Here is a 16,303-nt window from a genome sequence, read left to right as displayed (position 1 = left end):
ATACAAGGAAACGAGCATGCTAGTATGAATGATAAATTGTTGAATTTGTAATTGTTTAGTTGATTAAGTTTGTCCAAGTTGAGATATTTAGGGATGAATTAAGGTATTGTTTGTAACACATCAAGAGCCAAAAAGCTATCTTATTTATATTTCACCATTAGTGCCAATCTTGGAGCCCATTAACACTTCTTGATGAACCCCATTACAAACCACTAAGCTTTAAATGTTAATTTGTATTTACCCTTTTATTTGGTCATGCGCTGCACAACTATAGATGTCTGGCCATACGTATTTTGTAAAACTAGAGTGAAATAGGAAAGATTGGTGTGATATAGGAACTATAGGATAGCTTGAAAGTGAAAAACAAAAGGAAAAAATCAATAAAAAATATGAGTAGAAAAAATCATGACAAGTAAAAAAGCATTCTTGAGTGAGATGTACTGAAAAAGAGAAAAGTCACAAAGTCATAAAATAATAGAAAAAAACTCGTTCTTGAGTGCAGAAAAATCTCGTAGGCTAGCCATAGTTAGTATATCATGCTATGATTTCCTATATATGGAGAGACAAGAAAGGTGAAAAAATGAGAATTAAGGTGGTGAGCGGGAAATGGTCGCTAAGAGGGAAGAATAGGGATCAATACGATATGGCAAACTATTTTCGTGTTTGTAACCCTTTTGATGCTTACTATTTTTGAATTTCATACCTATCCTAAGCCTTAGAATGTTACAAGCCAAAATGTCCTATGTGATCTAAATATCCTTATACATGAATGGACATCATACTAAACATACACATAAAATGACTATTTGTATTCTATTGGGATAATCAAAGTACTCGTATAATTTATTGATGGATCCCTATAGGTGAGACCCTTAATACTTGTATGTTTTGTAACATACTAAATTTAGGTGTTTGTGATCAAAAGTGGTAAGTTAGATACTCATCATGTTAAAATTATTAGTCAACATGAAATACCTAAGTCATATGCTTCGAAGTCAATGCTTGTATGATATCTGTTCAAGCGTGTCACTTTTATTTCTTATTTTTGTTGCTTAAGGAAAGGCAATGACTTAAGTGTGGGGGATTTTGATATGTCGTAATTCGGTGTAGCAGATTAAACTAGTTTTTGCATTTAAGGAGCTTGAATACAAGCATTTTAGTTAAGTTTTCTTAGTTTTATTTACATTCAATAAAATGTGAAAATTGAGTCTTTTATTGACCTTAGGGGCCAAATAAGGCCCAAGGATGAGCTAACACTTTGTAAGTGTGCAGGACCATTAGAAGGCATTTTAGGCCAACACTGGATGCTATGTTGCAACACGAAAGGTTCGATGTTTCAACATAGAGAACAGAATGGAGAAAGGATGAAACTACCTTCGATGATGCGACACTGATTGAGGATGTTACGACATACCCTTGAAGATATCCCACAGAGGATTATACTGACTTCTATGTCGCGACACAAGTCCTATTGTGTTGTGACATTGACTCTAAGATGTGTTCTTTTGTAAAGGTTAGAGGGGTTAATGTTCTAGTAACTTATATGAGTATTTTCCAATTTTATGACACACCATACTATTATCATGATTATCTCTTTAAAATAAACCTGAAAGAATTAAAAAATATAGATATAGAGCAAATATTAAGATTTTTAACGGAAGGGAAAGAGATGTGAACATATTGGACAGGAACAACAATACCCGAGGCATTCAATTAAGAGCTAATGACACCAAAAGTCAATATGTGGAAGAAGTTTGTCTGTTCTAGAATATGGCCTATAATAGAGATGTCCCTGATTGGCCCAATTCAACATACAAGAACATATGGGATCCTGCAAAAGAAACCAATATGTAGTGGCACATGGATATACAAGAATATGGTTGATTACGTAAGGAATTTAGGAAAAGGAATATTTTTCCCTCATTTGATTACAGAATTATGCAACAGAGTAGGAGTCCCTATTGAGCGGATAGATAAAACCATAAATCCCCCAAGGAAACTACTTAGTGATGACATATTCAAGCAATTTATTCTTCTGCAAACAAAACAGAAAGAGGAAAGAAGAAAAAATGGATTTTAAGAAGATGATGAATAATATCTAGAATTAAGTTAGTAGGATTTTAATTTTTAGGAGTAGATGAATTGAGGAAAACTTAATGTGTTTCACATTAGGGGTTTGTATTTTTAATTGCTGAATTGAATATTTCTTTTATGGATTGTATTAAAATTTTTTAAGGATAATTTAAATTTGTCTTAGGATTAGGAACAAGTATAAAAATTTTAGTTGTCTTGTAGATTGTTCAAATTTTCTATGTAGGAATCCAACACAAATAAGACACAACAATTTGAGCTATTAACGAACAGAGGAGAAGCCACCCACCATTAGCAATTGAAACAATCACGATCAATTAGGTAACTTCTTTCCTTACCTTTTTATGGGATATACATTGAGGACAATGTGTCAACTAAAGTGTGGGGGTAACATAAAAAGTCTGCTTTAATTTTTTACATTTTTTTCTTTAATTTTTCTTTTTTGTTGTGTGCTTGAGCTTGTAAAAGTAAAACTGATTAGTTAGGAGCATGTAAATAGGTTACTTGTGTTTATAAATAAATTTGACATGATGATATGTGATTTTAAATTTTTGATTGGTAGACTACTAAGTTCTATGTGTTACATTGTAAAATGGTATCAAGTAAACAATTGTACCAAATGATATAGAAAATACAAGGTAATGAGCATGCTAGTATGAATGATAAATGGTCTAAATTTGAGTTTGTTTGGTTGGTTAAATTTGTACATATTGAGATATTAAGGAATGACCTAAGGCATTGTTTAAAACACACTCAGATTCAAAAATCTTACTTATTTTTATTTACCTTTAGTACCGATTTTTGAGCCTGTTAACACTTTTTTATGAACCTTATTACAAAACCCGAGCCTGAAAATGTTAATTTTTATTTTCCTTTTTTTCTTTGGTCCTGCACTACACGACTATAGACGTTCCGCCATACATATTGAGGGTTAAGTAGATGCATCACGTTGGATTTTTTAAAAATAGAGTGAAATAGGAAAGATTGATGTGATATGGGAACTATAGGGTAGCCTAAAAGTGCAAGACAAAAAGAAAATCTATACGAGTAGGAAAATTTCTTGAAAAGCAAAAACCATTTGAAAAAGAAAAGTGACAAAGTCACAAGAATAAGAAAAACTCGTTCATTAATGCACAAAAACTCGTACGCTAGTCGTAGTTACTATGTCATGCTATGATTTCCTATGTGGAGAAACAAGAAAGGTGAGAGAAGAAGAAATAAGGCGGTGAGCAGGTAAGGGTTACTAAGTGGGAAGAATAGGGATCAATACGATGCACCAAACTACTTCGTGTTTGTAACCCTTTTGATGATTACTATTTTTGAAGTCCATACCTGTCCTAAGCCTTAGAACATTACAAGCCGAAAATTCCTATGAGAACTAAATATCCTTATGCATGAATGGACATTTTATTAAACAATCACATAAATGACTATTTGTATTTAGCTCAGATAATCAAATTACTTGTATGATTTATTAATGGATCCCTACAGGTGAGACCCTTAATGTTTATATACTTTCTAATATATTGAACTTAGATGTTTGTCGCCAAAAGTGGTACGTCAACTATTCATCATGTTAAAGTTGTTTGTGAATATGAAATACCTAGTCATGTGCTCTAAAGTCAATACTTGTATGATATTTTCTCAATGGACGTCTTTTGTTTATTGTCTTTGTTCATGTTGCTTGTGGACAAGCAATGACTTAAGTGTGGGAGAGTTTGATCTGTAGTAATTCGATGTAGTAGATGAAACTAATTTTCGCACTTTAGGAGTTTGAAAGCAAACATTTCCATTTGGTTTTAGTTATGTTTTCGTAATTTTTCATTAAGTTACTAAAATGTCCAAATTGAGTTTTTTATGGACCTTAGGGTCCAAATAAGGCCTAAGGCTGAGCTAATGACCTTTATAAGTGTGCAGAAGACCATTAGAAGGCATAATAAACATATACTGGTCACTATGTCGCAACATGGAATGATCAATGTCAGAACTAAGGGAGCAGAATGGAGAAAATCATGAAACTACCTTTAATGTCACGACATAGCCTAACGGTGTCGCGACATACCCCTACAGATATCCCAAGAGGAGTATACGGTTTTGCCACATCGACTCTGGATTTGAATTAAACGTGAGCCAGGGGGCATTTAGGTCTGCACAATCAAACTAAAAGCTCGAGAACATCAGCTAACCTACGGTTAAGGACGACGACCACTTGAAATCTATAAATAGGCTCCTTTGTCACATGTTATGGACACCAATGACTTAGTTTAGAATTTTGCTTTTAAATTTCAGTTTTGTTTTCTTTCTTCTTAGGTCTTAGCTTTATTTTTAGTTTGTTCTTGTTTTATTTTGAGAGATCTGATTTGTTGAGATAGTCAAACTTTGTATATTCATTTTCATCTTTAATACAAATCAGGCATTTTCTTAAACTCTACATTTCAATTCATTTATCATGTTTTTTCATTACATCAATCCATATTGTTTATGAAAACCATGAGGAACTAATACTTCTATGGGAGATTAGCGAGTGGAGGTATGATTTATTAACTGTTTTGTAGGGTTACTCAACTGATCATTTATTTGGGAAAGGAAGAACTTAAAAACCTTGGCCTGACAAACCTAGGAAGTCATCAAGGTGGGAATTAACCCAAAATGTGTATGGCCTATCCGTGAACACCTTCACCCCAAGCTACCCTAGACTGTGAGGTTAGATGATAAGTAGTCCTTGCTGACTTGTTATTTGAGTGAAAGATTGGGAGATCCTACTGGAATAACGATTAGTTGGTTGACGAGGAACCTGACGCGACTATTAATGGGGATTACTGAAGTGAGCTAATCATCCATAATCAGATTTGATTTATTCTATATTTTGATCTCTTGAATTTTTATTTCCTTATGTTATTTTATTTTATTATCATAAAAACCTTAAAAATGTCATTTGATTCTATTATCGTACTATAACTAAATCAAATTACTAATTAAATCTTTTAGTGTTTAAGTTAAAATTGACCTAGTACTAGCCTCCCTTGGGTACGATCATCAGAGTACTCACCCACTCTGTTGTAACTATATTATAGTTGGACCCGTAAACTTGTGAATACCACCTCATTGATATATCTTTCACTATAGTATTCACACTTTGGACGCTATTACATCCGAAGACAGTCATCATGCTATTTAATTTTTCTTGCATAAAAATCTTAACATCTATATTTTTCTCAAGCTTTACTTTCATGGTTGCCTTGCTTTTCATGTTTATGCTTATTTTCTTTACTTTGAGCATGTGTAGCTAAACCTTTAAGGAGGTTGGTTGATGGATATGTGGGTAAGCTACCATCCCTTGGACAAAGGACTAAATCATAACAAAAAATAACTAATTTGAATAGAACTAAGTACTTAGGTAGTGATGCCTCTAAGGGAATATTAAGATAAACTGGGACCGGAAGGTAATCTTGTCGCAAACCTATTCATTAGTCTCAGATTAATGTCGAGACCGGAAGATAAATCGGACCTAATTCGTCTAAGTCGGTAAAATAGAGATTGTCGCAAATCCACTTGGTAATTTAAATGATTTATGTCTTTAGTCTGAGATTTGGTGAACCACATCGTAGTCAACTGTAACACCTCTAACTCGTCTCCGTCACCGGATTAGGGTGACAGAGCATTACCATACAATCATAAACATTTAACATCATAATATTTACATAAATTAAACATATCATAATCCATTCAATCACATGTATTATGTCCCTAAATTGAGACCTCAAGACCCTAAAAATAGCTTTGAGGTAATTCAGGACTAATTTGAAACAAAACCAGAAGTTTAAGGAAAAGTTGCAAAAATATTGAAAACAGGGGTCACACGGCCGTGTGTCGAGGCCATTTGAGATTACCTCAAGGGATGTACCTTTCAAACGAGGGACATAGTGCTGTTTCCCAACCCATGTCCTCACCCGTGTAACTCATTGAGTAGGGTCACACAGCCATGTCACACGCCCGTGTGCCAGGTCGTGTAACTCTCTGAGTTGCCATACATGCCCGTGTGTCAGGCCATGTGCTAGGCCGTGTAACTCACTCACTTGAAACACTAAAAAATTCTAAAAATGACACACGATCATGTTGCCAGGCTGTGTGACAGCCCGTGTGAACCCAAAATTTACCTAAAATCAAGTCATTTCATAACCTAATCATTCACAAACATTCAAACCAATTTTCCACACTTCCCAATGACCTAAACATCATCCAAGCACACATAAAGTTTCCATTTCAAATACCCTAATTCAACTAACCAATATTTCATTCAAAGGCTCCAGAATTATATCAAAACAACAACTATCAAAACATGACAATGTTGCCTCATTTCATGCATGATAACCTATTTCAACTAGGTACCCAACATACCAGATATAACCATTTTCAAACCATTCAAAACATACCATAAAGAGCATTATAAACATGCACAATAAGGTAACCAAAATGACATAATTTGATAAGGATCAAATTGTACCAAACCAAAGTAACTTTCAAAACATATACATGCCAAAACACCATTAACACATTCATCAAAATACCATTACAAAACACCCCATGCATGCCATTATAAAAATTGGCCATAATATTCAAAAACTACCGAATTGACTGCTGGATAGTGTGATAGGTCTCTAACGAGCTTCCAACCGATCGAGCTTCTCATAATCTAAAAAACAAAGGAAAGAATATATGTAAGCAACGAGTGCTTAGTAAGCTCGTGTAAACTTAAACAAAACTTACCATTTCATTTTCATAATGCATACAACATAAGTATAATATCAACCAAAACCATAAGCTTTGTATAAGCCTATACAACATCATCAAATTCACAACTTAGTACACTTGTACAGGATTCAAATGCATTCATCCATAAAATAAGTAGATTTACACATGTAATCCTTTTCATTGGATCATGATTCATTCCATTATAATACTTACCATTTCGTTTCCTTTTCATACCTGCTGAACCATCTAGAATTACATTAGATACTCGGGAGAGCTCACACATAGTGTGCCTTTCCATATAATCATAACTTTTCCTTTACATCAATGCTCAAACGAGTTGTGAAATTGGCCTACTCACAAGATCTGTGGATTGGAATGTCAGCTACATGATGCTACTCACACGAGCTATGGATCCGCAACAAATGCAGGACCTCAACCATCGGTAGGACACTCATGACCAGCACCAGAAACATGAAATCCCTAATAACATGTCATTTGTATCCTAAGAATTCCTAAGGGTCAACCGAGACTCATGATCTATCAATTCACCATAGAATGGATAAATTTATAGATATTGATTCATTTCTATTACCACAATATACCATATGTTTAATTTGTCTAACATTAAAAACGAATACAGTTCATACGAACTTACCTTGATAATAAAGGGCGTAGTAGTTTAGTTGAGCTAATCCAAAGCTTTAGCTTTTCCTCGATTTAGATTCGATTGTGTTTTATCCTAATCTAAATAAATAATTTCATTCAATTAAGTACTTTTATAATTCAATTTAATCCATAATTCATATTTATGAAATATTAAAAATTTTTCCCTAACATTTTAACATTTCACAATTTAGTCCTTAAGCTCATAACTTAGAATCTAACCATTTTAACCTGAATCCAACTGAACCCATGATGCAAGGGACCTTAAAGCAACTCGTAATTATTAACAATTCACAACAAAACCCTTGGATTTATACCTTTAACAATTTAATCCTTATTTCCAAAATTCATTAAAAATTATTTTAAAAAACTTGTTTATTTTTCAACAAGAACTCATAATCTATCAACTAACATCAAAACCTATTCAAAAAATTCATGAAAAGTCCCTCAACCTATAAAAATTTTGCAAATTAACCCCCGGGATAGCTAGATTAGGCTAAATTGAACTTAAAACCATAGAAATCATTAAAAACGGGGCACAAAACCATACCATGCAAGGTGAATTGCTTGGCTGAACCTTTCTCTTCTCAAATTGCTAATTTTAGGGTTCAAAATGACAAAAAGATGAAGATGACAACTTTGGTTCATCTTTTCTTACTTAATTTTCTTTTTAATTACTCAATTACCATTTTAACCTTTAAAAGCTAACAAAAATTCATTTAAACCATGTACATGACTATCCACTAACCTATTAAACGGTATATTTACCTTTCTAACTAATAGAACCCAACGTTTACACCCTTTACAATTTAGACGTTTTTACTTAATTAACTATGTAAACTTCAAAATTTCTTAACGAAATTTTAATACGACCTTAATGGAATCCCGTAGACACCAAATAAATAATAAAATATCAATTTACTCATTGAAATTGTGATCCCAAAACCACTATTTTTGACATAACTGAAAATGAATTGTTACAACTCTCCCTCTAAACGAATTTTCATCCTTGAAAATCTTACTAGAAAATAAGTTCAGGTATCGTACTTTCAAGCTTCTTTCAGTTCCGGGTAGATTCTTCAATTCCGTGATGTTTCTAGAGAACTTTAACTAAAGCTATACGTTTATTTCATAACTCTTTAACTTCCCAAGCTAAAATTCTGATCAGTTCTTCATTGTACGACATATCTAGCTGAATCTCAGCATCTATTAGTGAAATCACATGTGAAGGATCTGATCGATACCGCCATAACATCGATACATGAAACACATTATGTATTTTCTCTAATTCTGACAGTAAAGCCAGACCATAAGCCACTGGTCCTATTCTCTCGATGATCTCATACGGCCTGATGAATCGCGGACTAAGCTTCCCCTTTCAGCCATAACGGAGAACTTTTCTCTAAGATGATACTTTTAGGAATACTTTGTCCTTGACTTGAAATTCTATATCTTTTCTCTTCAAATCCACGTAAGATTTCTGACGATCAAAAGCATCTTTTAAATTGTCACGTATTATTTTGACCTTTTCTTCAGTTTCACAAATCAAATCAACACTAAATAGTTTTTTCTCACTCAATTAAGACCAGTATAACGGAGTTCGACACTTCTGACCATAGAAAGCTTCATACGGTGCCGTTTTAATGCTCATCTGATAACTATTATTATAATTGAATTTAACCAACGTTAGAAATTTCTCCCAACTACCTTCAAACTCCAAAATACAATATCGGAGCATATCTTCGAGTATCTGAATTACTCGCACAAACTGACCATCGGTCTGTGAATGAAACATTGTATTGAAATGCAATCGAGTATCAAGATCATCATGTAATTTACTCCAGAATCGAGATGTAAACCGTGGATCCCTATCAAAGATAATAGATACCGGCACACCATGTAGTCTAACAATCTCAAAAACATATGATTCTGCTAATTTTTTCAAGTGAATAATCCGTACGTACTAGAATGAAATGCGCGGATTTAGTCAAACGATCCATAATAACCCAAATAGTATCTTTCTTCTGCAAAGATAGAGGTAATCTCGATACAAAATCCTTCATAACTTGTTCCCATCTCCATTCAGAAAGGCAATCTCAATACAAAATCCTTCGTAACTTGTTCCCATTTCCATTCTAGAATCATCATAGGTTGTAATAACCTATAAGGTACCTAATGCTTGATTTTAACTTGTTGACAGATTAAACATTTCGATACAAACTCTAAAATCTCTCGTTTCATACCTAGCCACCAATACATTTGTTTAAAGCACCGTATATTTTATTGCTACGAGGATGAATCAATAAGCTACTGCTGTGAGCTTCCTGTAAAATCTTCTGAATGACATCAGAATCCTTCGGGACAAATTGCGGAAATAAATATTACCATCTGAACCAACGTGGAATTCTGAATCAGGTGTTGACTCAATCTATTTCTATTTAGCAATTAACTCAAAGTCACTTTTCTGAACTTCGCAAATCTATTGCGGTAATGTTAGTCTAGCTTTTAACTCAGCTAAAATAGAATCATCATCAATCAACATCAACCGAGTTTTTCAGTGCTTGCAAAACAAACAGGGATTTTCTACTTAAAGCATCAGCAACAACATTAGCTTTTTCCCAAATGATAATCACTGATCAAATCGTAATCTTTCAACAGCTCTATCCATCGATGCTGTCTCAAATTCAAATCTTTCTATGACATCAAATACTTTAGGCTTTTGTGATTCGTGAAGATATGACATTGTTCTCCGTACAGGTGGTGTCGCCTTTAAAGCAAATACAATAGTTGCAAGCTTTAAATCATGAGTCGGATAATTTTTCTCATGCGGTTTCAACTAACGGGAAACATAAGCTACCACTTTGCCTTCTTGCATCAAAACGCAGCCTAAACCATTCAATAAAGCATCGCTATAAATCACGAATTCCTTACCAAACTCTGGCCGAACCAATACAAGGGCTTCGATCAACAACGCTTTCAACTGATCAAAGTTTTACTGACAATTTTCAAACCATTTGAACTTAACATCTTTCTGAAACAGTTTCATCAATGGTATAACAATCATCGAAAATCCTTTAACAAATCTCTGATAATATCCAGCTCAACCCAGAAAACATTTGATTTCTAAAACATTTCTCAGAGGCTTCCAGTCCACTATAGCTGATATTTTACTCGAGTCAACCCTAATACCATCTGCTGATACAACGTGTCCCAGAAATCCAACTTCTCAAAGCCAAAACTCACATTTGCTAAACTTAGAAAATAATTGTATTTTGTGTAAAGTCTGCAAAACTATTTTCAAATGCTGGGCATGCTCTATTTCATCTCGAGAACAGATTAGAATGTCATCAATGAACATAACAAAAAATCTGTCTAGATATGGCATGAATATTCTGTTCATCAAATCCATAAACACAGCAGGTGCATTGGTCAAACCAAAAGGTATAACAAGAAATTCGTAGTCTCCGTACCTAGTTTTAAAATAGATTTTGACACATCTTAATCTTTAACTTGTAATTGATGATATCCAGAATGAAGATCAATCTTTGAAAATAGTGTTGCACCTTTCAATTGGTTAAACAAATCATCGATACGTGACAAAGGATACTTGTTCTTGATCGTGACTTTGTTAAGCTGACGATAGTCGATACATAGCCTTATTGACCCATCCTTTTTCTTTACAAACAATACAGGAGCACCCTAGGGAGAAAAACTAGGCTGAACGAAACCTCTATCTGTCAACTCTTATAATTGTGCTTTCAAATTTTTTAATACTACAGGTGTCATTCTATACAGAGCTATCGATATCAGTAAAGTCCCCGGTACTAACTCAATATCAAATTCAACATCTCTGATCGGCGGTAACCCTGGTAACTTTTTTGGAAATACATCTGAGAACTCACATACAGTCGGAACCGACTCTAATTTCAATTCTAAAACCCTAGAATCAAATATATAGGCTAGATACGCCTCACAGTCCTTTTTAACATATTTATGTGCCGGCGTAGCTGAAATCACATTAGATGTGCTATTAATTCTATTTTATTTAGCTTGGATCCTTTCACCGTTTTCACATTTCAACATAATATGCTTTCGTCTACAGTTCACAATAGCATCAAGCAAAGTTAACCAATCCATACCAAGAATCATATTAAACTAATCAAATGGTAACAACATCAAATTAGCCGGAAAGTTGCAATCCTGAATCATTAAAGGACATTTTTTACAGGCTTTATCAAAACATTAACATTAGTATCAAAGATAGAAAATGTACCAACAATCACATCAGGTGCTGAAGCTTCCTCTCAAGAACCAATCGCATAAGCCCTAGCTGGTGCCCATGCCTCAAATCTAACAGTAGAATCTTTTGTTCCACCTTGACTATTACCCGCATTGCCACTATTTCTGGGCGGTCTTCCTCTCGCAGTTGTATTACTCAAATGAGTGTTCTGAGTTTTCTCTTTAACTGATCTTTCAGTGCAATCTCTAAGAAAATGGTCGTAAGAACCACATTTGAAGCATGACCCATCTATTAATCTACACTCCCCAAAATTTCATCTATTGTATTGTTGACATTTAGGTTTAGTATTTTTGCCACTACCCACACTTACTACAACTGTAGCCTAACGTCTCGAACTCGATTATTGCTTTCCTTTATCTCTTCCCAAGAATCCCACTGAAGATGATGTATGACTGTGAAATTCCTTTGATTTCTTCGATGGAGATGAAAATGACTTTACCATTGGTCATTACCCATGTAACGAGCTTCAAAATCTGCTTTTCTTTTCGCTTTACTGAGTTCTTCAGCTTTATTTGCTCGATCTACTAGAACTACAAATTCTTTCAACTCTAGGATCCCAACTAACAGTTTGATATCCTCGGATAGACCATCTTTAAACCGAGCACATATAACAACCTCTGATAGTACACATTCTGGAGCATATTTTTTGAGTTGTATAAACACTCTCTCATACTTAGCTATAATCATACGTGTAATACCTCTAATCCGTATCCATCACCAGATTAGGGTTACAGAGTGTTACCGGTCAACCGAAAACCTTTAAACATCATAACATTTAAATAGACTAATCATATCATAATCCATCCAAACACATGCACTTTGTCCCTAAATCGAGCCTTCAAGGTCCTAAAAATAACTTAGAAGCAATTTGGGACTAATTTGAAACAAATCAAGAAGTTTAGGAAAAAGTAGCAAAATTTCAAAATAGGGGTCAGATGGCCGTGTGGTTAGGTCGTGTGGAATTACCCCAGGCCATGTACCATTCGAACAAGGCACACACAGCCGTGTCCCAGCCCGTGTCCTCACTCGTGTAACTCTTTGAGTAAGGTCATACAGCCATGTCACACGCCCGTGTAACTCTTTGAGTTGCTTCACACGCTCGTGTGCTAGGCCGTGTTAGGTCATGTAACTCACTGACTTGCACCCTAAGAAATCCACAAATGACACGTAGTCGTGCCGCTAGGCCGTATGTATCACACGACTGAGTCATACGCCTATGTGAACCCAAAATTTACCTAAAATCAATCCATTTCATACCTTAACCATGCATGAACATTCAATCCATTCAAACATACATTCAAGGTACCTAAGCATCATTCAGACTTGCATAAATATTCCATTTGAAACAACCTAATTCGACTAACCAATATGCCATTCAAAGGCACCACAATTTGCATCCAAACATTCTTTTACCTAAACATAACCATATGTTATATTTCATACACACATACCTAGTCCATATAGGTACCAAACATACCACATATAAATATTTTCAAGCCGTTCAAAACATATCATAAAAGCTTTATTTACAAGCCTTAACAAATAACCAAAATGACATAGTTTATCAAACATTACAAATCCATCAACCAAACATAATCTTCAAAGCTAAACATATCAAATCACCATTACATAACATCTTATACGTGCCATTATAAACCTCGGCTAAAATGCTCCAAAACTACCGAACTAATTATTGGATAGTGTGATAGGTCTCCAACGAGCTTCAACCAAATTGAGCTTTCGATAATCTATAAAACAAAGGGAAACAACTACGTAAGCAGTGAATCCTTAGTAAGCTAGTATAAACTAAAACATAGCTTACCATTTCATTTGCATAATATAAAGAATAAGTATAAAATCAATCAAAACCATAAGCTTGGAATAAGCCTATACATCATCATCAAAATCACAAGTTAGTACTCTTGTACATAGTTCAAATGAATTCATCCATAAACAAGTAGGTTTGCACATCTAAACTCATCATTTAGTTCAAAATTCCTTTTCACAAGTTCATGATACATTCCATTTGAACACTTACCATTTCGTCCCTTTTCATACCATTTAACCATCTAGAATTACATCGGATACACGGGAAAGCTCACACAAAGTGTGCCTTTACATAAAACTGTAACATTTCCTTTACACCAGTGCTTACACGAGCTATGAAATGGGCCTGTTAACACGAGCTATGGGTCAAAATATAAGCTACACGATGCTTCTCACACAAGCTGTGGAGTATCCACAACAAATGCTAGACCTCAGCCAGCAGAGGGACAATCAAGACCAACACTCGAAACATGAAATCCCTAATGACATGTCATTTGTATCCTAAAAATTCCTAAGGTTCAACTGGGATTCGATACCCGTCAATTAATCATAGTTTTGATACATTTGTATATTGATTCATTTGCATCCAATTAACATAACAACCATTCAATTTAAACACCATTTAAACAATTACAGTTCATATGAATTTACCTCGATGATTACGGGTGTAGAAGTTAGATCGAACTAGTCCAAAGCTTTAGCCTTTCCCTGATCTAAGTTCGAACGTAGTTTATCTTGATCTAAATCGATAATTTCAATCAATTAACTACTTCTAGTATTCAATTTAATCCACATTTCATATTTATGCAAAATTACCAATTTGTCCCTACCATTTTAACTTTTCACAAATTAATCCTTAAGCTCATAACTTAGAATCTAACCATTTCAACTTATATTCAACTTAACCACATTTACAAGGGACCTTAAAATAACATATATTTATCAACATTTGACAATAAAACCCATAGTTTCACATCTTTGACGAATTACTCCCTAATTGTCATTTTCATCAAAAATCACTTAACAAAACTTATTTATTTTTCAACCAAGAATCATCATCTATCAATTAACATCAAAAATCATTTAAACTCCTTCATTGTAAATCCCTCAAGCTTTAAAAATTTTACAAATCAATCCCTGGGCTTAAAAACCTACCATGCATGAGATATAAGTGATTGAATGCTCTAAGCTCTCACTTTAATGGTGGTTTCGATCAAATAATGATGAAAATGATAAAGATGATAGCTTTTACCTAGTTAATTTTAAGTTTATTTACTAAATTACCATATTAACCTTATTAATAATTAAAAATACATTAACATTTTGCCCATGCATATTCACTAACATTCATTATGGTGTAATTACCATATAAGTCTATTAGCTTCCCTTTCCATGACCATTTAGCCCTTTTAACTAATAGATAGTCACTTTTACACCTTTTACGATTTAGTCCTTTTTACTCAACTAACCATATAAACATCAAAATTTCTTAACGAAATTTATAATGTCCCAGACATTAAAATAATAAAATAATAATTCACTCATCGAAATTCTGGTCCCAAATCCATTATTTCTAACATCACTGAAAATGGGCTGTTACAACGCTCCCCCTAAAGGAATTTTAGTCCCAAAAATCTTACCAGAAAATAGGTTCGGGTATTGCACTTTCATAAATTCTTTTGGTTCCCAGTTAGCTTCTTCGATTCTGTGACTTTGCCAGAGAACTTTAACTAAAGCTATACTTTTATTTCTCAGCTCTCTAACTTCCGGAGCTGATATTCTGGCTGGTTTTTCACCATATGAGATATCGGGTTGAATCTTAACATCTACAGGTGAAATCACGTATGAAGGGTCTGATCGACACCATCGTAACATTGACACATAAAATACATTATTTATTTTCTCTAACTCTGATGGTAAAGCTAATTCATAAGCCATTGGTCATATCCTCTCGATGATATCATATGGCCCAATGAATAGTAGACTAAGTTTTCCTTTTTGACAAAAATAGAGAACTTTTCTCCAAGGTGATACTTTTAGAAATACTTTTTCACCGACTTGAAATTCTATATCTTTTCTTTTAAAATCCGTGTTAGATTTCTGACGATCAGAAGCAGCTTTCAAACTGTCACATATCACTTTGACTTTTTCTTCAGTTTCTTTAATTGGATCAACACCAAAAAGCTTCTTCTCACTTAGCTCAGTCCAATATAATAGAGTTCGACATTTTCGACCATACAGAGCTTTGTACGCGCCATTTTAATTCCCGCTTGATAACTATTATTATAGGCAAATTCAACCAACGGAAGTTATTTCTCCCAGTTACCTTCGAAATCTAAAACACAACATCGAAGCATATCCTCGAGTACCTGAATTACTCACTCAGGCTGATCATCAGTCTGTGGATAAAACACTATACTGAAATGTAGTCGAGTACCCAGAGCTTCATGTAACTTACTCCAGAATTGAAAAGTAAATTGTGGATCTCTATTAGAGATAATAGACATCAGTACACCAGGCAATCTCACAATCTCAGAAACATACAATTCTGTTAGCTTTTCAAGTGAATAATCCGTGCACACTGAAATAAAATGCACGGATTTCATTAAACGATCTACAGTAACCCAGACAACACCTTTCTCTCTCAAAGATAAAGGCAATCTCGATACA

The sequence above is a fragment of the Gossypium hirsutum genome, chromosome D12 (genome assembly GCF_007990345.1).
Source record: "Gossypium hirsutum isolate 1008001.06 chromosome D12, Gossypium_hirsutum_v2.1, whole genome shotgun sequence".
Classification (NCBI taxonomy): domain Eukaryota; kingdom Viridiplantae; phylum Streptophyta; class Magnoliopsida; order Malvales; family Malvaceae; genus Gossypium; species Gossypium hirsutum.
This window is presented reverse-complemented; position numbering follows the sequence as displayed.